The sequence below is a fragment of the Molossus molossus genome, unplaced genomic scaffold (assembly GCF_014108415.1).
Source record: "Molossus molossus isolate mMolMol1 unplaced genomic scaffold, mMolMol1.p scaffold_m16_p_14, whole genome shotgun sequence".
Taxonomy (NCBI): Eukaryota; Metazoa; Chordata; class Mammalia; order Chiroptera; family Molossidae; genus Molossus; species Molossus molossus.
In genome coordinates this window covers 78,039,521-78,064,338 of record NW_023425349.1, presented here as the reverse complement: position 1 = coordinate 78,064,338, position 24,818 = coordinate 78,039,521, and the positions used below count along the sequence as shown (strand labels likewise).

Below are 24,818 nucleotides of genomic sequence, written 5' to 3'. Positions count from 1 at the left end.
AAATGAATGGCTTTCGAGAATAGGGATGTTTGTTTCAGACATGCCTAAGTAATGAAAAAATAACACATATTGATCTGATGCTGTTATTTAAATCATCAGCTCACAGGTATTTATTGATTACCTTTGAGGTGTTTAGTCTGGATCAGAATCTTAAACTCAGGGATGTTACAGTATAGATTTAAGTGTGGAATAGACTGACTAAAAAAGATATGGGTGCTGCTTCTTTTTATGCCTAATCCATCCTCCCTTTTGCCAAGTAAGGAAAATTTCTAGACAGTGTTCAATTAACAATTAAAAGAGAAAAAAATTGGCAGCCTAATTTCCCACATCAAGCAGTCCTGATATTTGACTAGTAACTTGACCGAAATCTTAAATGATAGGTGGTGACTGATAATAATATGTCCCCTGCATTAGACTTTGGCCCACTTTTTGATGTTTCTACTAATTTACACATTTAGATATATCCTAAAAACCTATGACCAGGTTCCTTGTGTAACATACTAATTACAAAAAATCACCTACACTCCCCAAATCCTTTTGTTGAACATCATCAATTCCTTAAAACCATCAGAAAATGTATCCTTTAAAAATATATCTTGTTGCCCTGGCTGATTTGGGTCAGTGGTTAGAATGTCGACCTGCAGACCAGTGAGTCGCAGGTTGGATTCTGGTCAAGGGCACGTACCTTGGTTGCAGTTTGTCCCTGGTCTTGGTCGGTATTGTGTGGGGGCCATCAGTCCCTCTCACGTAGTTGTCTCTCTCTCTCTCCCTCCCTCCCACTCTGTCTGGAGATAAATAGAAAAGTATCTTCAGGTGAAAATTTATATATATATATATAATCTTGTTGCCAAAACCTACTTTCACCAAATTGTTAGATTAGGTGTCTGAGGTGTTCAGAGTCATTTGAAGAGTAATACAAATCACAGTAAAATACAGCATGGGGCAAAAGTAGGTTTACAGTTAGTTGTTTATATGTAAAATAATACAATAATTAACAAGTAATACAAGAAAAATAACTTGGGTACTCATAACTGTAAACCTACTTTTGCCCTGCCCTGGATATATTTTCTTAACGCCATTTTTAAGGTAGATAAAGCAGGAGTGAACCCATAATTTGGGGCAAATATAAATGGCAACCTAAAATTTTTTTAAATTCTCACTTTTGTCCAATCCTAAAAAGTAAGAAAAGAGAGTTCAGGTATAGCTACTTTTCCTTTATTATATGTTTAATTCTTAGAAAGGAAAAGACCAGTGCTTTAACCCAAAACTGCTAGATATTTTTAACATTTTCTTCAAGTAGACTCCCTTTTTAAAACAAAATATTGCTAATGATTGTATCAGTAGGAACGCATACATTTCCTTTATATTTAATTATTATTTTAAAAGCATTGTAATGTGCTTTAGCCGGGGTTTCTCAGTGGTTAGAGCATCAGCCCGTGGACCAAAGAGTCAGAGGTCGATTCCGGTCAAGGGTACGTACCTGGGTTGCATTTGTTCTTGGCCCTGGTCGGGTCGTGTGGGAGACAGCCATTTTATGTGTCTTCTCACGTCGATATTTCTCTCTCCCTCCTACTCTATCTGAAGAAAAATAGAAAAATACCCTTGGATGACGATTAAAAAAACAACAACATTGTGATGCAGCCCTGGCCAGGTGGTTCAGTTGGCTGAAGCATCCTCCTGTACACCAAATGGTTGCAGGTTTGATCCCTGGTCAGGACACATGCAGGAGGCAGCCAGTTGATGTTTCTCTTGCACTTTGATGTTTCTCACCCTCTCCCTTCCTCTTTCTCTAAAAATGAATAAATTAAAAAATATATATATATGATGCAGTGAAAAGAGTGAGAGTTAAATGAAAAGAGTGAGTTAAGAGCAGAAGGTTCTGATTTTCAAATCAGCTGTGTACCCTTGGATAAGTAATTATAAAATGAAGGAAGTACATTGTTAACCAATATATAAGATTTTTTTTCTGCTGTAATATTTTTTGATTCTAGTACATGATACCATAAAAATTTGGGTAATTTAGGGAACTGTTGTAAGTTCAAGTACTTCTTACCTCTTTCTTTCTTGCCCCCATTCACAATGAAGCAGTCCATTTAATCTCTTTGTCCCATAATGTGACTGGCTATAACAATAATCCAGTTTTGTTTTGTTTTTTACCTATTATAGTCTATTGTCTGGATCACTTGGTAAGTATACTGTCTAGAATTATTCACTTTGGCCCATAAACTTAGGATATCTTTATTATTTTATTTATTTCAAAATAATATGTAAATAATCTTCAGTCAAAAAAGATTTTTCCAAGGTTTATAAGTACTCTTTTTACCTGTTTTTTTTTTGTGTGTGTGTGTGTGTTTTTTTAATATGTTTTTATTGATTTCTGTTTAGAAAGAAAGGAAGGGAGAAAGAGAAACATCATCAGTGTGAAAAAGAAACATCGATCGGCTGCCTCCTGCATGCCCCCTACTGGGGATCAAGCCCATAACCCAGCCAGGCATGTGCCCTGACCAGGAATCTAGCTCAGTCCATGGGATGATGCTCAACCCACTGAGCCACACAGGCCGGGCTACCTATTCTTTTTATACCAGCATTTGCTGCTGAGAAGTAACCTCTTTCAAATCTTTTAGCCTTTTTTTTCAATTATGTTTGTATTTTTAAGTTAACATTAGTATCTGTTTTCTTAATATTTTAGTTTTAGATTTTATTGATCTATTTTGGAATATGAGTTAAAACTCTATTTCTTCTACCTTTTTCCCTGGAACATAACTTCTTCCCTTGTCATTCCAGTTATAGTTCCAGTGCACTTTTGGTTAAATTGGCACTTAATATTTATACTGTTTTGACTCTGTAAATACTATTCACAACTGGGCTGTGTGGTATCTGTAATTCCTTTTTTGGTTCAATTTTTGTTTTAAATTTTTTGGAATTAATAATATAAATACCTTATTATTTCATTTGCTCAATTTTCTCTGTAGTAGACATTAACTTACACCCTGTCTTCCAGAAATATAAATCTCTTCTCTGTAGGATGAAAAACACTATATAATCTATCTCTCTCTCTTTCTTTAAAGACATTCTTCCTGGAACTCTCTCTTCTTTGCTAATCTGGGTTGGTTCTTTACCTTTCTCATGTTGAATGTTCCATTTCCTTAATCCTCTGTCTTCTTTTAGTTTACTCCCTCATTTTGGTGGCATACCTCTTCCAATAACTTCCTGAATGAATGAACTATAAATTGTTTTGATTCGTTGGTGTGAGTCAGCATAGCTCAGTTCTATCCACACACTGAATTGAAACATTGGGAGTGTTGACATCTAGGCTGGAAAGCGTTGTCCTGAATTTCACAGCATCGCACCAGTGCCTTCCAACTTTCACTTCAGCTGTCGAGAAGTTATTTGTCATTTTGATTCTATTTACTCATATGTGTCCTGTTTGTTTCTCTTTGAAATCTGTTAGAAGCTTATCACTATTCCCCGTATTCTGAAATTTATTGATGATGTGTCAGAGGATTTATTTTATTTTTTTAAAGATACTACTTCTAGTCCCCCTTTTTTCTGTTTCATACCCTGGTCCTGTGAAAACCCTGCCAGGCAAGTGCTGGGGGAGCCTACACTGGAAATGCTCAGATTCACCTTTTCTCCATGTTCCATCTTATTTCTTTTTGATAATTTTTTTTTTATTGATTTTAGAGAGAAAGGAAAGAAGAGGGAGAGAGAGAGAGATGGAAACATTGATGAGAGAGAACATCGGTTGGTTGCCTCCTACATGTCCCCCACTGGGGTCTGGTCCACAACTGGGCATGTGCCCTGACCAGGAATTGAACCGGCGACCTCTTGGTGCGTGGGTTGACACTCAAGCTACTGACCCACACTGGCCAGGCTCCATCCTATTTCTCAACTCAAACTATTGGATGGAACTTTTTTCCTTCATTGAATTGACCACTGGTGGACTCTTTCAAGGGGGAAATTTGTCATTCAGTTCTGGGAAGTTTTTAAATACTACTTCTTGGATAAGTTCCCTTCCCTCTACTTTTTTCTAATATGTTTCTGGAACTCTTTTTATTAAGATATTGATATCCAGTACTGATATTTTTAATTTTTTTTATGAGTTTATTTGAGCCACACTGGCAATTTTCCAGAAGCAAGATCTCAAATGTTCCTTATTTCTTATTATCCCTATTTTCTCCATCTTTTTCTTCTACTTTCTTGTATGTATTTTCAATATTCTCTTCCAGTTCTTCAAGTGATTTAAAAAGTGTTTTGTTCTATCATATTTTGACTGCTTTCCGATTATTTTTAATATCCAGTCTTTTTATATTTTATTCTCTGAATATTTCCTTTTAAAAACAGCTTTATGTTCTTGTGTCTGTAGGGCAGTGTGTCCATCCAGGTGTCCTGGTGACCTTGCACATACCCTGCTGTGTCACCCAGACAGAGCTTGATCTCTGACTAGCCTGTCTCGGAGCAACACCCTGTGTTCATCCCACAACAGGCAGTCTTGCAACGACCCATCATGTTTTCTCATCTACCTTTTTTCTTGAGCAAGACTCCCTGTCTTGCAGAAGCATGTCTTGAGGCATTTTCCCATCTGCCTCTGGTTCCTTTGAGATCTGAGACTGTCTTGCCCAATTTAGGGCACAGCTGCAGGCTAGAGAATTGCTTAGCTACACTGGCTTCTTAGCAACAGGGTATTCCATCAGTGCTCTTCCGTCCTTTACTGTTACCCCACACAAGGGCCATGGGGACCTGGCACCTTTCACTACTCTTTTTGTTGTTGTTGTCTATGCAAGTAGTAAGCTGGCTGAATCTAAAAAGAGCTCATTGTTTTTCTTTACCAGCTAATATCTGGCATTACTTGGCCCTGGCCTTGGCCTTGTGCTTGACAGTTTCATGGATGTAACATTTTTTCTCTCTCAGGATGTTAATTTAATGGTTGTTTTCAGGTTTTCTTCTTTTTTTTTTTTATGCCTTCTATTTCCTTCAAGTTAATTTTTTCCCTTGTTTTCTTGATATTTCTCAACTGTCCTTAATTCTTGGGTGATGTTTGGTTATTTTCATGTGGCACCAAAAAGCTGATTGGAAGCTCTCTTGATGGATGAGGCTCATTAATTGGTAAAATTCACTTTTCTCTTGGACTGGCTGAAGATATCCACAGTTCACTCTGAAGGCTTTTTACTGAATCCCCATGTTTTCATAAAGTAGCACTGGCCTTAACTCCATTTGGTATGCCTGAGTTTGGAATCTCATACTTGAACTTTGCCAGAGTCGCCTCTGGAGCTGGTGAATGAAGACCAGCTTGCATGTTTCACCCGCTGTGTTCTGTGGACAAACATGGGCTCGTCATTACTGACGAGCTGGGTGTATGTTAAGAATTAAGTTGCTTCTTAGGTTTCCTATCGGCCCTTAGGTTGCAACCTTCTTCATCACTAGGTCAATTCCACTAACTTATTTGTGTTTCAGCTTCCAAATTTTTCTTAACCAATCTGTCTTCTCTTTTCGGTCTATCTAAAGGGGTTAGTTCTTTCAGTCTCCTTGTCATTTTAGTGGACTTTCATGAGGGAACAGTGGCAAGTGTGGTATTTCCTATGCTTTGTTTAAGCAGATGTTACTTGATTTTTTAACCTGTTTTTGCTTTGTCAATCTTAAGGTTTTGTTCTTCTTTCTAACTCCAAATTTAATTTAGAATCTTGATCATGAGTGGAAAGGTGCGAGAGAAAGAGACAAGGATGATAGCAAATTAGACTCAGTGATACTTGAGGCAAGCAATGGCACTATTGCTTGTGTAGGTGGCCATGTGGTTTTCTTCCTTCTTTTACTAAGTAACCTTTATTAGAATCTGTACTGGTGTTATTTTATTCAGTGTTTATATTCGTGGGAATGCAGTATGTTCTTTCATTGTGAAATTTCATATTCTTTTCCTTTTAATTTCAAGAACATTTACTTGAATTATTACTGCAGTATTTGTTCTTTTCCCTTGCTTTGGTTTTCTTTTGGATTCCTTGTTATTTGCCTTGGGTTCACCTATCACACACACACACACACACACAAAAACACACACACATACTTTTTTGTGAATCTTTTTTATTCTCGTGTTGAGTTTAGCATTTTTCACTTTCACTTTTCAGCTATTTCTCTTAAGGTATTTTTGTTGTATTTATTCATTCCTATGTTCCTAGTTTCCACTTCTGAAATGATTTTTTCCTTACGTTTCTAATGCTTCCTTGAATTGTCTCATATCTAGTTCGGATTCATGTTCTTTTAGGATTTGTATCATTTTTTTTTTTTAAGTTATTTTTTCCTTTGATTTTATGGAGAGAGAGATAGAAACATCAATGAGAGAGAATATCGATTGGCCGCCTCCTGCATGTCCCCTACTGGGGATTTGGCCCACAACCTGGGCATGTGTCTTGACTGGGATTCGAACTGGTGACCTCAACCACTGAGCCACACCGGCCGGACAGATTTGTACCATTTTCTTAATTATTTAAGTTATTTACTTAATCTCATTTTAAAATACAAGGTAATAGATTTGATATGTTCAGTGGGTCTGTCTTTCTGATGTACTTTTGTTATCTGTGGAGATATTCTTCTCTTTATTCTCTCTCTTTTTTTATTTATTTATAACAATATTGTATAGGATGTGACCTTGATACTTGTTTTTCATTTTTATATGAAAATTATCATCCTGAACTTTTAGAAGGAACTTGGTTCAGTTTGGTTTTTCTACCTTTTTGTTCATTTGTCTGTTTTGTTCTCTCATGTTCAATATATGGTGACTTGCTCTCTGAGATTGCCTGCCTCTTCCCTCCCCCACTTTTACCTGGAGTTCTCTTTCCGCCCTGTTGATTTTCTCTGTTCTGCTCATTTTGATTTGATAACCAGTTGATTCTTCTTTGTGTGGTACTCTATCATGGAAAGGAACTTTGGCTGGTCAGCTTCAGGAGTTGTTTGGGGTTAGACTGATCCAGCTCTTTTCAGACCTTCTTACACCTTACATTCTCCTGCTCTTATTAGAGGCAGAACCTCTCCCAGTTTCAGTTGTCTCAAATTGGCCTGCCATCATTTCTACTTATTTTGGGTCTGTCCTGCTATCAAGTCTATTAGATGCCCAATTGACTTCCCTTTGGTTTCTCCCACACATAGGAGTGCTGATATCATGAAGGTCTTATGATGTGGTGGTTTGTTCTAACATACTTATATTTTGGGGTTGTGGGGATGCCTGTATTTTGTTTTATTTTAAATGTTACATTGTCCATGGATTTGGGGTTTTCTTTCTATTGTTCTGCCTGTTTTGTGTAGGGAATTGGAGAGATTAAAAAATCTGCTTTTGCCTGGCTGGTGTGGCCCAGTTGGTTGAGCATTGACCCATGCACCAAGAGGTCACCGATTTGATTTCCAGTCAGGGCACATGCCTAGGTTGTTGGCCTAAGCCCCACTGGGGAGCATGCAGGAGGCGGCCAATTGATGTTCTCTCTCATCAGTGTTTCTATCGCTCCCTCCCTTTCCCTTCTTCTCTACCTCCAGTTTCCCAGGACTCAAGTCTTTTCATTTTCAAATATGTATTGTCTTTATTATATACAAATAATAGTGTAGTGTTTTATGTCAAGGAGAAGTAATTTATATGTAAATATTTTACTGAATTGTTTACAAAGTATTCTTAAAATTATTTTGTTAATTATGACAAGTCTTTCTTGAGTTTTTTTTTTTTTTTTTCCAGTTATTTTTTTATTTAAAACCAAAGCCAAGCCCTGGCTGGTTTGGCTCAGCCATTGGAGTGTCGGCCTGTGGACCAGAGAGTCCCGGGTTCGGTTCCTGCTAGGGGCACGTACAAAAAAACAACAAAAAACAAAGCCTATTTATTGTATTTGCTAGAAGCAGTTGTTAGCCTGAAGGTAAAATAAGTTAACTAAATATTAACTAAAATAAATAACTTAATAGCAAAAGGATTTAGCATCATTAGGTATATTCTTATAACAGTTAACATCAATTTAAAGTTTCTTAAAAATCTATTAAGACTAAAACTTATTTATGTAAGGAGATATGACATTATGGGTTCAAAGGACCAATATTTTAATGTTATTTTAAAACTTTTAGGAAGTTTTAAAAGATAGATTTTTTTTTTCTATGAACACTTTATATTTATTTATTACTCTTCTGTTTTAGTATATCTTCTCTGTCTGAACCGTATTTTCTCAAAGTCCAAAAGAGGACTGACTATACGTTTTGGTAGGTAACTGACTTTTTTTTCTCTAAAAACATTTGATTTAGGATTCTATCTTTAGTGTGTTATTTAAAATCACATTTATGGAGCCCTGGCCGGTTTGGCTCAGCGGTTAGAGCGTCGACCTGCGGTCCAGAGAGACCCGGGTTCGGTTCCCGCTAAGGGCATGTATTTCAGTTGCAGTTTGTACCCAGCCCTGGTTGGGTTGTGTGGGTGGCAGCCACTCGATGTGTCCCTTCCACGTCAATGTTTCTGTCTCTCTCTCTCTCACTCTCACTCTATCTGAACAAAAAATAAAAAATGTTCTCGGGTGAGGATAAAAATAAAAAAATAAAAAAATAAAATCACATTTATGGAAATTTTGTATTCCTATCGTGTTTATCAGTCTATTATAACATGGTCACAAAATAAAGAAAAACACAAATGAAATTCTCTGCTCAAAATGAGATTCATAAAGTATCAGTACACACTATTACTTAAAAATTTTCCCTCTGTTCTTTAATGAAAAATATATCTTTATGTAGTTGATAGCTATAAAACAATTGTCTTGGTATTGTACACCTGTGTAATAGCTTATTTGTTGGATTTTTCTATTAGCAAACGTGGAAGAAGAGAATATAATATAAAAAAAACACTAAGATACCAAATTAAAATCTGGTTTTGAAGTCCTTTGACTGCTTCATAGTTATATAAACCATGTTTATTTCTATGACAAACCTGCAATATGAAAATAGTGTTTATTATGTTTACCTTACTTATAGCCAAATTTAAATGTTAAATTATTGCATTTGTTGGATCAAGTTTCATGTTTTGTATTTCTTTCCATTCACATTAAAAATGTAAATGAAATACTTATACATTCTGAAGACTACAAAAAGGTTTTTGCTGCACACTAATCATACTGCTGCTGTAGTCACAGGAGAAAGAACCAAAGACTATTACTATAAATACAGCAGGGAAATGAACCTGGAGGACAAATAATCATGCCTGTTTATTTTTAAACACAGCCATGCAATTGGCTATTTGCTTTTATATATTCCTCAAGATACCATCTTGTCCCACCTAGTCTGTCAGAAGTTAATGTGAATTTTAACTTGTTGATGGTGTCTTTTGCTGTGCAGAAGCTTTTTAGTTTGATGTAGTCTCATTTATTTATTTTTGCTTTTATTTTTCTTCCTTTGGGGGTCAAGTTTACAAAAACATCTCTAAGATCAAGGTCCATAAGTTTAGTTCTTATGTTTTCTTCTATATATTTCAATTGTTTCAGGTCTTATATTCAAGTTCATTTTGAGTTAATTTTTGTATATGGTGTCAGATAGTCTTTTGCATGTGGACTTCTAGTATTTCAAGCACCATTTATTGAAGTTTTTCCTTTCTTCATTGTGTGTTTTTGGCTCCTTTGTTGAAAATTAGTTGTCCATACGTGTGGGTTTATTTCTGGGCTCTCAATTCTGTTGAGACACATTGCTCTATGTGTCTGTTTTTCTATAAATACCATACTGTTTTGATTATTGTAGATTTGCAGTGTAGTTTGAAGTCAATATGTGTAGTGTATCTGGCTTTGTTTCTTGGGAGGTGTGTTTTTTTTTGTTTTTCTTTCCCTCAGCATTGCTTTGCTTCAGGGTCTTTTATGATTCCATACAAATTTGAGGATTTCTTTGTTCTATTTATTTGAAAAATGCCATTGGGATTTTGATAGAGATTGTATGAAATCTGTATATTGCTTTAGGTAATATAGCCATTTTAGAAATGTTCATTCTTCCAATCCATGAACATATATCTTTCCATTTTTTTGTTTCTTCAGTTTCTTTCATCAGTGACTGGTTCTACACTTTGTTTGTTAAGTTTCTTCCGGTATTTTATCCTTTTTGTTACAATTGTAAATGGGATATTTTTTTCTTTTCTATTTTATTGTTAGTATGTAGAAATGCAGTGAGTTGTCGATTGTAAACACATTTTATTATGAATTAGTTTGAAATTATTTGCCTTTATTAGCTGGATGTTATCAGAAAATAGAGTTTTGATTGGCAGGAAAATGAGGTTTACGTTTAAGCTTTGTGGAACTACCAAAGAAGTAGGAAACTGAGGGATACAGCTTCCCACAGTAGCTTGGATGATGTGACTACTTTCAATCAACCCTACCTGACCAGCCTTTTCAGTAAATCTTCTTGGTCTTCTTTTCTCCTTTTTCTGTTCCACCTCACTATTAACTCCTCTTTGCTCTTCTGCCATTTTCCTGTCTGGCATTTTCTTCATTAACTGATCATTATTTGAGATAAAAGTCATTTTATTCTTTGTTATATTCTCAACCTATACACTTAAAAGTACTTTTAATGTAAAAAAAAAAGCTTTGTTTAAAAACCTATTTTTCATTTTTAGTGGAGATAATCAAGAATTTTATAGTCATAATGAACCGGAGAAACAGAATTTCTGATTGGATGGGTTATTAAAGATCTAGTTTAAAATACCAACAAGTTGAATGTTTATTTATTGCATATGACTTTCAAAAAAATTCATTTTTGGATTAGTGTTTTATTACAAGAAAAGATTAAATTTTTGGTCACACCACTTCCTTTCCTCAATCCCCATAATAATTTCATTGCATATATCACTCAAATATGAATTCTCTTCCTCTTATCTTTCTCCCACAACTTCAGTTTAAATTATCAAAGTTACATGAACACCAAGTTATTTTGGGGTTCAGAGGTTTTACATTAAAACTTTGTTTTCTAATTCCTAATTTTTTATTTCTAATTTGCAGTATTATAGGTTTATTGCAAATAACTTGGACAAAAGGAGAAAAGTATAGAGAGGAGTCCCACTATCTAGGTGTAGCTTATAGCTCTCTTCCCTGTTTTCTGATACTTATTATCTGTTGATAAATTAGGAGCACGCACACGCATATGCGCATGAGTGCAATCACCACCCGAGATACCCAGTGTTTACAAGAGTGTAAATAGGAAGGTAAAAAGCAAACAATCTGGAGGAAGAGCATTCGCACAAATATGAAAGCCATAGGTTGACATCTTGACGGTATCAAGATCTAGTTCATATAGTCAGGAAACTACCAAGTGTCAGTATCTTAGAATTGCATTGGCTGTGGTTGCTGACTGCCGAGGCGCAGAGAACGTTGGAGCCGCGGGAGAGTGTGCTGGGAGGTGTGTGAGGAAGCACCTCAGTGCGGAGAAATGATGGGTCGCAGTGGAAGGTGTGTCAGAGCATCATTTTGTGGTCCTTGGAGATGGTTTAGTGCAGAGGCGAGGGGTGTCACATCAGGAGCTGTGTTTGCTTTAAGTATGACACTGCAATATGATCATTGATGTTTCTGTGGTGAATCTGAATCTGCAAGTAATGGGGTTCATGTGTAATTCTTTGCAAAGAAGTTTTTGTTGTAAAATGTGTAAAAAAGGCCCTGGCCTGTTTGGCTCAGCGGTTACAGCGTTGGCCTGCGGTCTAGAGAGACCCGGGTTTGGTTCCCACTAAGGGCATGTACCTCGGTTGCAGTTTGTCCCCGGCCCTGGTTGGGTTGTGTGGGTGGCAACCACTTGATATGTCCCTTTCACGTTGATGTTTCTCTCTCTCTTCCTCTCTCTCCTTCCCACTCTATCTGAACAAAAAATGGAAAAATGTCCTCCGGTGAGGATAAAAAAAAAATGTGTAATAAAGGTTGTTTTGGTGTAAGAAGACTAGACAGCTTTTCTCAATTCACTGAATAAATGAGGCATCATCTTCAGGCAACTATTTGAAAATGTCTGTTATATCCACTTACATTTATTTATTTGTTTATTTGAGAGAGAGACATTGATATGTTGTTCCACTTATTCATTGGTTGCTTGTATGGGCCTTGACCGGATATCGAACCTGCATCCTTAGCATATGGAATGATGATCTACTTACATTTGCTTTGAGTCCTAGTTGCAATCAAACTCTTTGCTGGAAAATATGTCATTTCTGTTCACTGAAACAATAGAATAAAGAAAGTGTACTTCATGGTAGATAGCCATGTAATGCTATTTGAAGCATAAGATATGTTTATCACTGAAAGGTAAAATTAGACCTGAACTGGTGGGCTGTGTTTGACATTTTAAAGGTATAAGCTCAATGAGAGACATAGTTAAGAATAGCAGGCTTTTACGCGTGGGAGGGCAGGTGGTGTGTCTACTTAGTTTCTTTTTTTTTAGTTCTTTTTTTTTTATCCTCACCCGAGGATATTTTTCCTCTTTTTGTTCAGATAGAGTGGGAGGGAAAGAGAGAAACATCGACGTGAAAGGTACACATCGAGTGGTTGCCACCCGCACGACCCAACCAGGGCCAAGGACAAACTGCAACCGAGGTATGTGCCCTTAGTGGGAACCGACCCCTGGTCTCTCTGGACCGCAGGCCGATGCTCTAACCGCGGAGCCAAACTGGCCAGGGCTAACATAGTTTCTTAATATTGCTCTCTTGATAGATGCTCCGAATATCTCCTTTTTTTTTTTTTCGTGGCAATACTTTTATATAAACAAGTTTTTGTTTAATGGCTGATTGTAGTTAAATGGTGAGAATCTGGTGGTATGGTCAAAGCATAATATATACTTTGTAGGTAACAAATATGAGCATTATGACATCTGCGATAGTTCAGTCACACTGTGGTCAAGAAAGGGGACTTTCTGTTGGCCAGGAGTTTGCTGTCTCCGTTTCCTCACAATTCAGTGCAGTGTTGCAATGAACCCTTTTCTGAGGGCCTTGTTTTAAATTTTAGTGTATTATCCTGGAAGGAGAGCTCCCAAATTATATTTCCATATCTGGTCTCTGTAAACATTTAAATTTGACTTATCAGAGCAATGAATAATCTTTCCTTTGTGGCAGAATGTTTAATAAACAGCACCTAAGTAGCATAATAGAAACACAATAAACTTAAAATGTTCTTTTAATGTTTTAAATTTGAGCCTTTTTAATTTGAGAAGGGGTAAGAAAGAAAAGAGAACTTCAGATTTTTATATTTAATTGAACTAACAGCATATGCTGACAAGTAATAAATAACAGCAGTCCGAAGTGACTAAATAAATTGGTTTCCACAAGCAATGATTCATCTTCTGTCTTTCAGTGCCATCAGGCTAAGAGACAGCTTCTTTTTGTCAGCTTCTAGGAAAGAAATTTGATAGCATAACACTCCTGTTTCTGTTCCTGCAGGAGAAACTCATTATCTTCTATAGTAGATGCCTTTTAAAATATTTAAATACAATAATTAAGTCTCATTTGGTTGTTCATTTACCTAAAACTTTGTGAAGGTCTAATTGCTCAGTCTTTTGTGGTGTTTTGCAATATTCTGGTAGGATCATCCCCCCTAATTTTTTTATCTCGTGGCAAGCAGTTCCTAAAGAGTCATATTCTGCTGCTTTCTGGTGTTATATGTCAGGAGGTCAAGTTGCTTGATAGTGTTCAAATTGTCTATATTCTTCCTGATTTTCTATTTCTATTTTTTTACTTATTGAGAGAGGGTATACAGTTTTCTGTTGCTGCATGACAAATTACCAAAAATTGGGCTTACCACAGCATACATTTATTATCTCACAGCTTTCATGAGTCAGGAATGGTGATGACCTAGCTGAGTCCTTTGCTCAGGTCTCCGAAGAATGCAGTCAAGGTGTCAGCTGGGGCTGGGGCTCACTTGAGGCTGGGCAGCCTCTTCTAAACTCAGGGGTTGTTGGCAAAATTCACTTCCTGGCAGCTGTAGAGTTCATGATAGCCTATTTTTTCACAGCCAATAGGACAGAGTCGCTGATTTCTTTCATCTCTAATCTACAGACCCCACCTTAAAGGGCCCACCTGATTAGGTCAGACCAACTCAGGATAATTCTCTTAACTCAAAGTCAACTGACAAGTGTCTTATAGATACTCACTTTTAAAACCCCTCACTTTTGCCATATAACATAGTGTAATCACGGGAATGAAATATCATGTATACAAGTCTTGGCCAGGAATTATACAGGGCATATATAGCAAGGTTGAGAATTTGGAGGTGCTTTTAAATTTCTGACAACTACAGAGGAGTATTAAAATCTCCAAAAATCATTGTGAATTTGTTTATTTCTCCTTGTAATGCTGTCATTTTGCTTCAGGTATTTTGAAACTTATTAGGTTCATAGATGTTTAAGGTTAGTTATATCTTCTTTAAAAATTGATCTCTTTGTCATAATGAAATAACATTATTTTCCCTAGCAATGCTCTTTGCTTTGAAGTGTTTCTTTTTTCTGTGAGTAATATAACCATTTCTGCTTTCCTATTTTCTTCCTTTTTTTTTTTTAAATCCTCCTTTGAGGATATGTTTTTCATGGATTTTAGAGAGCGGGAGAGGGAGAGACAGAAACATCGATGTGAGAGAGAAACATCTTGTTCTCACCCTGGCCTAGGATGGAACCTGCAACCTGGGCATGTGGCCCAACTGGAATGCAGCCCGTGACCTTCCAGTGCCCCAGATGATGCTCAGTCACCGGAAATACACCAGCCAGGGTACTTCCGCATTCTTTTGATTAGTGGTAGTATGGTGTCTCGTTTCCAATTTTTTAATCTATTTGTGTCTTTATATTTCGATTATGTTTCTTGTAGGCAGCATGTGGTCAGGTCTTCCTTTTTCATTCAGTTTTACAATCTTAGACTTTTATTTATTTTAAAATGTTTCTTTCCAGTGTATTTTGTATGCATAGTATTTGTACACAGCATAGCATTTGTAACACTATCTATAACCTTTTAGATACCCTCCACAATTTATTTCTATCATTTCTTTTATCTTGACAGCTTTGTTGATATGTAATTCACACACCAGTGTTCACTCTTTTCAAGTATACAGTTCAGAGGTTTTTATCGAATCGTACATTCATCAACACTGATTCCAGAACATTTTTGTCACCCCAAAAAGAAACCTCATACCCCTTAGCAGTGACTCCTCATGCCCACTTCCCCCCGGCCCCTGGTAACCACTAATATAAACTTTCTGTCTATGACTTTCCTATTCTGAACATTTTGTACAAATGGAATCACACAAGAGGTGGCTCTTTGTGTCTGGCTTCTTTGTTTTCAAGGTTCACCTATGTTGCAGCATATGTCAGCACTTCATTCTTTTTTGTGGCCAAATAATTTTCCATTGTAGGATACATCACATTTTGTTTATCCATTCATTGGGTGACTAGTGTGTTATTTCCATTCTTTGGCTGTTGTGAATAATGCTGCTGTGAGCATTTTTGTAGGCACACACTTTCATTTCTCTAGGAGTGGAGTTTCTAGGTCAGATGTTTAATTTTTTTTTTAATCCTCCACCCAAGGATATTTTTTCCATTGCTTTGTAGCGTAAGAGGGAGGGAGGGAGAGAGAGAGACAGACAGACAGACATCAATGTCAGAGACACAAATTGATTGGTTGCCTCCCTCACGTGGCCCGATCAGGGTGGGGGATAAACCTGGAACCCAGGTACCTACCCTTGACTGGGAGTTGAACCCGTGACCCTTCAGTGCACAGGCCAGTGCTCTAACTACTGAGCAACACCAGCCAGGGCATATGTTTAATTTTTGATGAACTTACAGACTTCCCTAAATTACTCCTCCATTTAGCATTTCAACCAGTTTCCTTGCCAGTACTTGTTATTATTTGTCATTTCTCTTAGTATTTTAAAGATGTTACTTCACCGTGTTCTCATTTGCTTGTTTCCAGTGAGAAATCTCCTGCCATCGTTATTCCTCTGTACATAACATGTCTTTCTCTGGCTGCTTTTACACTTTTCTTTATTACTGATTTTGAGCAATTTGATTAAAATGTGACTTTGTCACCCAGCCGGTGTGACTCAGTGATTGAGTGTTGACCCAAGCACCAAGAGGCTGCCAGTTCGATTCCTGGTCAGGGCACGTGCCCAGGTTGTGAGCCCGATCCCCAGTGGGGGGCATGCAGGAGGCAGCCAGTTGATGTTCTCTCTCATCAGTGTTTCTATCTCCCTCTCCCTTCCTCTCTCTCTAACGTCAATAAAATAAAAATAAAGAATAATAATAATAAAATGTGACTTTCTCTAGTCTTTATGTTTCTTGTGCTTAGGGGTTCATTGGTATTTTGAATTTGTGAGTTTATCATTTTTTGTCAAATTTGGGACATTTTCAGTCATCATTCCTTCAAATATTTTTTATTACCCCTTTTATTCCTTTGGAGACTTTAATTACACATGTACTCTATAGTGTACTTCAAGTTTTTACCAAAGCTCATTGATGCTCTGTTCATTTTTTTTATTCTCTTTTCTCTATCTTTCAAATTCATCAATCTAACCTACTATTAACACCATATACATTTTTCATATTAAACATTATAATTTTTGATGTAAAAAATTGAATTTGTATCTTTTATATCTTTCATGTCTTTGTTTCACATTTTGAACATATAAAATAGTTATGATAACTTTTGTGTGGATAGTGCAACTAATCTCTTTTTTATCTTATTTTTCAATCACAGTTTACTTTCAGTATTATTTTGTATTGGTTTCAGGTGCACAGTACAGTGCTTAGACAGTTATATACTGTACTTTACAAAGTGTTCCCCTGCCATTTCCGGTACCCACCTGGCATTGTACATGATTATATAATAACTTTTTTAAAAAGTCCTTTTCTGCTTTTTCTGTGTCATTTCTGGGTTAGTTTTAATTGATGAATTTCTCTGCGAATGATGGGTCATATTTTCCAGTTTCTTTGTAGGCCGAGCAAGTTTCGATTGTGAGTTTTATTTTGTTGGGTGCTGGATATTTTTACTTTTACAGTCTTGAGCCTTTTTCTGAGACACAGTTAAGTTACTTGTAAGTAATTTGATCCTTTCCATTTGTATCTTTAAGATGAGTTAGGTCTGCCTGGAGCATGCTCGTTCTGGGGCAAATCAGCCCCACTACTGAGGAAACACGCTCTGCGTACTCAGTGCCCTGCGACCCACGAGGCTCTCCGGTGGCCGTGTGGACAGGCCCCTCTCCGCGCCGCGTGGGGGTGCGGGCGCTGTTACCCGCTGCCCTCGCGGGGCTCTTTCCCCGCAGCTTCCTCGCAGGCGGGCCCTGCGCACTCAGCTGCGTCCTGGGGGCCTCCAGCTCCCCAGACTCTGTCTCATCGCGGGTTCCGAGGGCACAGCGCCGTTTGCCTTCGGTGAAGGTTTTTCTTTGGCTGGTCTATGCTGACTTCGTTCTTCAGGATGTTTCGCTAATCTTAGTAAATTTAGGTCAAACGCACTCTTTTCAGATCTGAAGCCTTGTCTGATTATTGTCTGATTCCGGAGACATGCTCATTTCTGTTCGAAGAAGCGGAGAAGTAAACCGTTCCCTCGCTTATCCACGTCCCGGCGCGTGCACGAGGGCGCTTGCTCAGGCAGCACCGTTGAGGCCTGTCCCCTGCAGGTGTCCGCCCCCCCTCATGCCCTTTAACTGCCTGAGTTTCGATTTAGATTGTTATTTTTTCCTCTTAACTATTTCCTCATGAGATGATTGACGCTGGTGGGAAATTTTAAAAAATTTCTTTAGGCCTTCTTCATTTACAATGAAATACTGCATTGTCACCTGTTTTTCATAGTATTATAGGTAATGGCCTTTTAAAAGCGTTGAAATCATGTTAACTTTAGGCCTTTATTAAAGTGATGAAGAATTATTGGGGAATAAATGTTCGATTCTGTGAATAACTGTTTTCTTGTTGTAAAATAACGTTTATTTGTATGTTTAACACAAAGGCAGATGGTTAATAACTCCTATCTGCAACTACAAAAGTAAAATGTTTGTTTTTAAAATTGCTTTTTTTGCCCTGGCCGGTTTGGCTCAGCAGTGGAGCGTCAGCCTGAGGACCAATGAGTCGCAGGTTCAATTCCAGCCAAGGGCACATACCTCGATTTCGGTTCGTCCCTGGCCCTGTTGGGGTCCTGCGGGAGGTAACTAGTCTATGTGTCCCTGTCGTGTCGATGTTTCTCTCCCTTTCTTGTCCTCCCACTCTATCTGAAGATAAATAGAAAAATGTCCTCGGGTGAAGATTAAAAAAATACTAATAATAATTAAATTTTTTTTTAATCCAGTGTATATGTGGGCAATTAATCTGTTGCTATTTTTTGCATTGGGAATACATTTAAAATTATATAAAAATATATAGACACAATTTCTCAGTGATAGAACTTAGTTTCTTATTTTGCATCTCATTGGTACCTCTGTTCTTGGAAATGCTAAATACTGAAATGCTTCTTTTCTGTAGAGAGTGGTCCTCCCTTTTATCCAGGAACAGATTCTGTGGCAAATCATGGAGTCAGCAGTTATTTTGACTCTTAACTGAAAGAGATAAAGTTCCTAAGAATTTATTATATACACGCTTGCCACTGAGTGAGCAAGAGAAATACCTCCCTATCAGTGCTGACTGGTTGGTAATCTCTGAAACATGATGCTGCAGTCCTCATAAATAACAGACTAACAGAATCACAGGGAATTTGACAGAGATCAATCTCTAGATGGATGAGTTAGTCTATAAGCAAATAGCTACTCAACTTCTTTTGACTTTTAAGAATGCTCTATGTGTTTTCTAATCCAGACCCCTGGATTTCAGTGAGTCCCTGGAGACCCAGAAATTTTTGCAGACTAACCAGTGAGCAACTGAGGACTGGTGTATGGAGGTGCATTAATAATTTCCTAGGAGATGCCCCTCTTCCACTTCTGGAACCTCTGCTCTTTAGCTTGTGATCGTGGAAATATACCTTGGCTGTCGCGGGAGTTGAATTTGACCCTGATGTCGTGGGATGAGAAAGGGTAGATTCCTCAGTGATTCGCGAAAACCTGCAAATAAAATATTTGGGTGGCCTAGTTTTATTTTTGGCAGATTTATGAGGCTGAGTTAGGCAGTGTCTTTGTTATTTATATTTATATACCTATACATGTATATATAAATATCAGTTTATATATTGCACACAATGAACTTGTATGAAAGCGTAACCTTGACAGCCGAAGACCGCTCCAGCCTTTGCCATGTTTCTCTGACGTCTGTACGCGGAACTGTAAACCTGGAGCTGATTGATAGGTGTGTTGCCTGATAACCCCTGTCTCCCTGTTTGGAATCTGCCATCATTCCCTAACTCCGTACATGAACGAGATGATCTAAAAGCAAGTGAATATGATTTGAACTTTCAAGTGAGCTATGAACCCAAGCAATCCTTTACCCATCTCTGAAGATGAGGGATGAGGTGGCAGGAGACGCCTGCAAATGGTCTCCGAGGCGCCATCAGTCATCTTAGGTTTCTGGCAGGTGTAGGTAGGCCAGGATGGTTAGATGTTTGAAAACAGTTTCAAAAACTCTGTCACATTTTTAATAGTCTTTATACAGTTGTTTGCCTCATTGTACTGCCTCTTGTAGCCTTTGACATTTGGACAAACAGATATTTTTTTAAAGGATTCTTGTTAAAAGTGCATTGATTGCCCAGCTAGTGTGGCTCACTGGTTGAGCATTGACCCATGCACCAACAGGTCACCGGTTCGATTCCGGGTCAGGGCACATGCCCAGGTTGTGGGCACGATCCCCAGTGGGGGGCATGCAGGAGGCGGCCATTTGATATTCTCTCTCATCGATGTTTCTATCTCTCTGTCCCTCACCCTTCCTGTCTCTCTAAAAATTAATAAAGGAAAAAAAAATGTTTTAAGTGCATTGATTGAGTTTCGACAAACATATAGACACATATAACTTATTAGGATAGGGAATACAGAAAGTTCTCTCATTCCCCTTCTCAGTGAATCCCTCCCTCAAACCCCAGAGGCAACCCCTGTTCTGAATTTTTTCCACTGCAGATTGGTTTTGTATGTTCCAGCATCATGTAAATGAAATAATACAATATACACTCTTTTGTGTAAGACTTCCTTTACTCTGAATACTATTTGGGAGATTTATCTGTGTTCTCTCATGTGTCAGCAGTTTTGTTCTTTGGTATTGCTAGTTGCATGCTGACCACCATTTATTTATCTGTTCTATTGACGGACCCTGGGACTCCTTGTTTTTGGCTGTGTGAATAAAGTAGCTATGAATATCACAAGTCTTGGGGTGAATGTGTTTTTATTTATACTGGGTAAATACCTAGGTGTGGAACTGCTGGTTGTAGGGTAGGTGTATCTTTCATTTGAAAAGAAACGACCTGACCTTTTTCCTGCGCGGTTGTGTCATTTTACCTGCCATCGGCCCTTGCGCCACCGCTGGGCCCCCTCGTCCTTGACCCGTGGTGTTCGTCTCTAACTGCGGGCCTTCTGTTAGTGAGCAGTGGTGTCTCGTGGTTTTAATGTACATTTCTTTGATGACAATGACATTGAGCACTTCTTTATGTTTATTGGCCATTCATATAAATATACTGACTCTTCAAATCCCTGGCCTGTTTTAAATTGGGTTGTTTGTCTTTCTGTTGTTGAATTGTCACGGTTCTTTGCATACCTGGATAACAGTCCTTTATCAGATATATGTTTTGCCAGTGTTTCCTCCAGGTCTGTGGCTTGACTATTCTTTTTTTTTTTTATGGTGCCTTTTGATGAGTAAAAGTTTTTCATTTTAAGCCTAATTTTTTTCTTTTATGGTTGTTGCTTTCTGTGACCTAACAAATCTTGGCTACCCGCAAGTCATAAACATACACTTTCTTTTGAAGCCTTACTGTCTTACCTTTCATATTTGGGATATTTACTTTGCCTTTTCAGTACTTTTAACCATTTTCTTTAAAGACTAGATCTTCTAAACAATGTAAGATACCCAATTAAAATACACTTTTATATGTAAACAAATACATGAAGTTTAATCAGGTTATGAGAAAACTATTACATCTTTCCTGAGAAAGTGTGTGCAAATATAGAATTATTGAAAGATCAGACCATCTTCCCATATTCATGTTTTGTTTTCAAGCATATGGTTTAAGAATAATAAAGGATTCATCGATTAAAGAGCAACCTTGACTTAAAGAGGTGTTTTAAACATGCATTGTTCAGTAAAAGAAAATGGACCTTTCTGTGCATTTGTGTGTGATGGTGAACAGCCGGGGAGAGGAGTCGCTCCCACACCTTAGCTCCAGTGCGCCAGCACATGGGGTTGTTGGGAAAGTGAGAGCAGAGCCCACGTCCTCCCTGGTTACTCAGGAGAGAGGACTTGACTCCTCGTGTTCCCAGCTGTCCCGTTGGCGGCGGCGGAACGGCTCCAGGTGTGAGACCAGTGGAGTCAGACTGGACCTTGGTTCAAACCTCGGTACTTGAGCTCTGGCTAAGAATGAATTCAGAGCCAAGACTCAAACTATAAGCAGAAGTTTATTTAGAAAGTCACAGAGGTAGAAGAAGTGAACAGTAAAAGAAATGAGCTCAGGAAACAAGTTACAGAGACGAAAGAATGGGCCCTTGAAGCTTAGGAGAGAGGGGGGTAAGGGTAAGGTGGGGTGCTCCCAAGAGGAGAGCACACGGGGTCCTCCTTCCTAAGGGCTTTTAAGGGCAGGGGTATTGGGGGAGGTCCACGGGAAAGATCTCAATAGAATATTCATCAGCTTCCCAAGGGTCCTTTCAGGGTCATGCTCTCCACTAATTGGTCTGTGCCAGGGGGTCATAGTCAGTGCAGCTGGTCCTGAGGTCAGCCATGGCCCTGCTTGTTTGGTTTTGCTGCTTTTCTGAGTCTGGAGCTGAAGCCCTCCTGAGGCCTAGATGGTATCCCTAGCGGCCAGTGCCTGCGGCCTAGAGTGGCTGCGGAGGGGCCTGCATGGGAGGCGCGTGAGGCTGTTCTTCAGCCCCAAGCTCCTCCTCTCAGGCGGTCTACTGCAGGACTAGCAGTATGCCAGAGGAGGAAATGCCAGCGGAGGGTCTGAACCGAATGACCAGCACTGTAAAAGGTCAGGGGTCTAAACTGTATGACCCAGCGACAGGCTAGGGGAGGACAGGTCAGAGGACGGTCGGAACCAAGTGACCAGTGATATGAAAGCTCAGGGGGTCTAAACCATATGACCAGCAATATACTAGCGGAGGAAAGGTTACCCTGGGGGCGAGGACTATTTTTTCCCCAGTTTTGTCCATTGCTAGGCCCCCGGGGCTTTCCACCCTGGTGACCTTCTGTGCCTGGCCTGTCGCCCTTGCTCGGCGCGTGTCTGTCTACCTGCCTACCACGCTTACACTTAGTGATCTACCTCTGTCTCACACATTCAGATCTGAGTCAGAAGGTGACTGCCACACTGCTTTGGGGACAGAGTGTGACTTGTATTCCCTTGCAAGGCCTGGTCCCAGCTCTTCCACGGGCAGAGGAATCTGACACGCTGGTTGATGAACAGGCCGTCTGATATTCTAGCTAACAGACGGAGTGGCTCATTTAAACTCTCACGTAACATTTGCTCTGAAAATGGATTTTCTGAAACTTTCCACTTAAATAACTGTGGATTAACTTGTAGTGAGGCCAACATAGTGGAAACTGAGCAGAACGTATAACCCCCGACTGTTGAGCTTTCTCACATTGTCGCGGTTCTGCCTTCATTCACTGCATAGCACTTCCTTTGAAATTTGCAACCAGAGGCTAAACTATTCACCTTTTAATGTCTGGTCATGCTTAAAGCAGTTGGCCATTTGTTCGCCTTGTCTAAGCTGTATGCCCAGATAGGGTAAGAATATATTTGCCAAAGCAAAGCAAAGCAAAGGGTACTTCTCTAAGAGATTAGGCCTGTACTTTCAAAATGTTTTTCTATCTCAGACAAGCCATAGAATGTCAGTGATCGTGTTTCTATCGAATTCTATTAGTGATAACATTCCATGTTATGATGCCTCCCCCCCAAAGTTTTTTTTTTTTTTTTATGAACTTAAAAAAAGTTTCTAATACAAAGGTTATATTATCAACAAGTGCTAGTTTGAAGGAACCAAATAGGATTTTGAAGATTACCCTTCTTTAACAATGCCTTAAATTTTTATCTCCTTACTCATTCCTCATTGCTTTCTTTCTGAAGACATTATGGTTTATTGTGTCTCCACCAGGTACCTTGCATGTGATTTACACAGTGAATGGCCCTGCTTTCGGAGCAAGTTAATGATATAATATCCCCATTTATATTCAGAGCAGTCAACACTTTCCAGCTCTCAGAATAATAAAAGCACCTGCATTTAATATACATGGAAGAATGGGAAGGCAAATAGCAGATAAGGCACAATCAGGTAAGTGTAATCAGATAAAATATCACAATATTATAGTCGATCAGCATCTGGTAATGACTTGAATTTTGAAAGACTGACAAGCAGCATGGCCTAAAGCAGCCAGGCATACCTCATTCAGAGCGACTCTTCCCAGAGCTGATTGCTCCTCTCGTGTGTTTCTGGCAGATTAAACAGGCAGAGTTTCTTATTTTAACTCTTCTAGAACTGCGTTGTGCCACTGGAAAAACACCAGCAATGTTCCTGCTGAGCCCAGATCAGAAACAAAGAGAAATGACATCTCTAAAAGTAAAACCCTGCATCTCCCAGCAGTTACCTCAAATTGATCCAAATCAATTTGATTTTTAAAAAAGTAAAGCTTGCAGTGATAGGCAGAGCTTTCATTTTTGTCTCTGTTTGCCTGCATGGCACTGACATTTTATTCTTTTTTTCCTAAAGCAAGAGAAAACACTTTATGACAACCTGATTGGTCTCTCAGAGCATCTTCACTTTGACCATGGGCAGCTGGTCAACCTGACGGGACGTGTTAGCCTTTCATGAGCCCTAATGTAACAGAACCAAATGGTGTCCAATAGAAAGCTATAGATTTGCTAAAGTCAGAACTGAACGAACCAGGTTTGTATAGTGGATTTAGCAGTTTTCCTTTCCAAAATTTTAAGTTACTCTTTGTTGTAGGCCAGTGATCTCTTCAGTCAGCTCACTTCGGTTTACCAAATGGAGACATGTAAGGTGCCGGTGAGAGGAGGCCCAGGTGCAGAAGGGCCGTCGAGCGGACTCATGCCTGCCCAGCCCACAGTCGGCCCCAGCACTGGCCTCCCCAGTGGCAGGGCCCCTGCTCCTTCACGCAGAGACCGGGGAGTGCCTTTGCTTTGTCTGCTGCAATTGAAGTAGGACCTCACGTAGAAAATGGAATTGACTGCTCCGTGTTCTGAAAAGGCCTGTATTCACTCCTGTTCCTCAGCTCTTATACCTTTGTCTGCAGTACTGAGGGTGGCAGCCCTGGACACTGGCCAGAAGGGGTTCTATTTCAATGAAACTTTCGTAAATATGAGTATGAAGCAGATGAAATAACTGTCCATTGCATTTAGAACAACTCTATTTTTGTGGAAATGACTCTTCCCAAAATGTCTCTATCTCCACCTCATTTTGTCAGCTCAGCCATAGTCTGGCTGGCTTAAATAGCAGAAGTGGATTTCTCATAATCCTGGAGTCTGAAAGTTTGAGATCAGGGGCCAGTGTGGCAGGGTCCTGGGAAAGCTTTCTTATTGGCTTACAGATGGGAGCCACTTCGATGTGTGCTCACATGACCTTTTTGGAGAGAAAGAGAGGCTCTCTGGTGTCTCTTCTTATAATTAAACTAATCCCGTGAGGCCCCACCAGCATGACCTCATCTAAACCTATTTGCTGCCCAAAGGCCTCACCTCCAAATACTATGGCACTGGCTTAGGGCTTCAC

General features: G+C 38.9%; 1 protein-coding gene across 1 annotated transcript in view; it reads left to right on the top strand.

Annotated features, from left to right (window-relative positions):
• The window catches only part of CAAP1 (caspase activity and apoptosis inhibitor 1), a 68,243-nt gene extending 45,029 nt beyond the window's left edge, over positions 1–23,214 (top strand). The window contains exon 7 of the mRNA XM_036261876.1: positions 23,190–23,214. The gene's annotated coding sequence lies outside the window, so the exon portion shown is untranslated. The remainder of the gene's footprint in view (positions 1–23,189) is intronic.
• The last annotated feature ends 1,604 nt before the right edge of the window (positions 23,215–24,818 follow it).